This window comes from Palaemon carinicauda, chromosome 17 (assembly GCF_036898095.1).
Source record: "Palaemon carinicauda isolate YSFRI2023 chromosome 17, ASM3689809v2, whole genome shotgun sequence".
In the NCBI taxonomy this organism is placed as follows: Eukaryota; Metazoa; Arthropoda; class Malacostraca; order Decapoda; family Palaemonidae; genus Palaemon; species Palaemon carinicauda.
Genome location: NC_090741.1, coordinates 61,656,316 through 61,657,612, shown reverse-complemented (window position 1 = coordinate 61,657,612; position 1,297 = coordinate 61,656,316).

Here is a 1,297-nt window from a genome sequence, read left to right as displayed (position 1 = left end):
TTGCTACTTAGTAAACCCTCCCTGGTTCTTTACTCGGATTTGCCCCTCAGTAAACCTTCCCCAGTTATCTATTTGGGTTTGCTACTTATTAAACCCTCCCTGGTTCTTTACTCGGATTTGTCCCTCAATAAACCTTCCCCAGTTATCTATTTCAACCGGCTCGTTCTATACTCCTTTGATCAGAATAAAGAGAATTGTGAAGCGGACAGCAGAAGGAAGAGACTGTGACTGAAACGCCAAAACGTTCGTTATCTCTCACCATTAAACCTTTTATTTCCTTCGTGTAAAAAAATCGCCAAATAAGAGTGCCGTGAATCACGTGTTCATGTCTGCTGCAAGAATAATAAACGTCGCAAAATGTTCTGAAAAGAAAAAAAAATACTCTAATTTGTTCTTTTATTACTCGACAGCGTAATGTATTCCGTCTCGTTAGGTAGGTGTTTTTGGTGTAATAATTAGCTTTGGCATAATGACAGACTCGAGAGTGCCGCACCACGCGAAAAGTTAAAGGAAAAGACGACAGAAAGTAATTTCCTAGGTACAACTTCAGTACATAAGTTATGTTAACGTTAGCCTATAACAGTCATATGACAAAGTATAGGGAATGCTAAAATAATAGTCACTTAATATCCACAATTGCCAACAGTGAGTAGAAGAGACGGACATAGAAAAACACTACCCTAAACTACCCACCTAACCTAACATTCTCTTTTGAAAAGGTCTGAAAACAATATAAAAAACGCCATTGCAATAACCTTTTTATAAATTAGGAAGAGTTAGTGAAAACATTAGAGCGACAACCTTTCGTATATCCAAACATTTTTTTCCATAAACACAAATGGCTGACGAGTAAAACCTTTGAATATTATATCAGTCTACACTCGAGATTGTAATATTTATAAGGTACAGCTTTGCACTGAATATAAATGGAGAATGGAACGTTTAATGGTCTAAAGGCTGCTCATGAATGGCAGAGGCAAGGGACAGTGACATTGCCTTATCACGCAGAACAATGCCCTAGAAAGTGACCACATACACATATGATCAACGACCAAGCCCCCTCTCTACCCAAGCTAGGACCCATGAGAGCTAGGCAATGGCTGCTGATAACTCGGCAGAAAAACCTGTAGGCTCCACGCAAACACCCTTTCCTTAGCTCACAAGAATGGTGAGGTTGTCGCAACCAAAAGAACTAACGAGTTTGAGCGGGACTCGATCCCCAGTCAGGGACGTTACCACAAAGGCCATCACAACCCTAACTTATTTTATCTACAAACTCGACGTCTATGGGGACAGC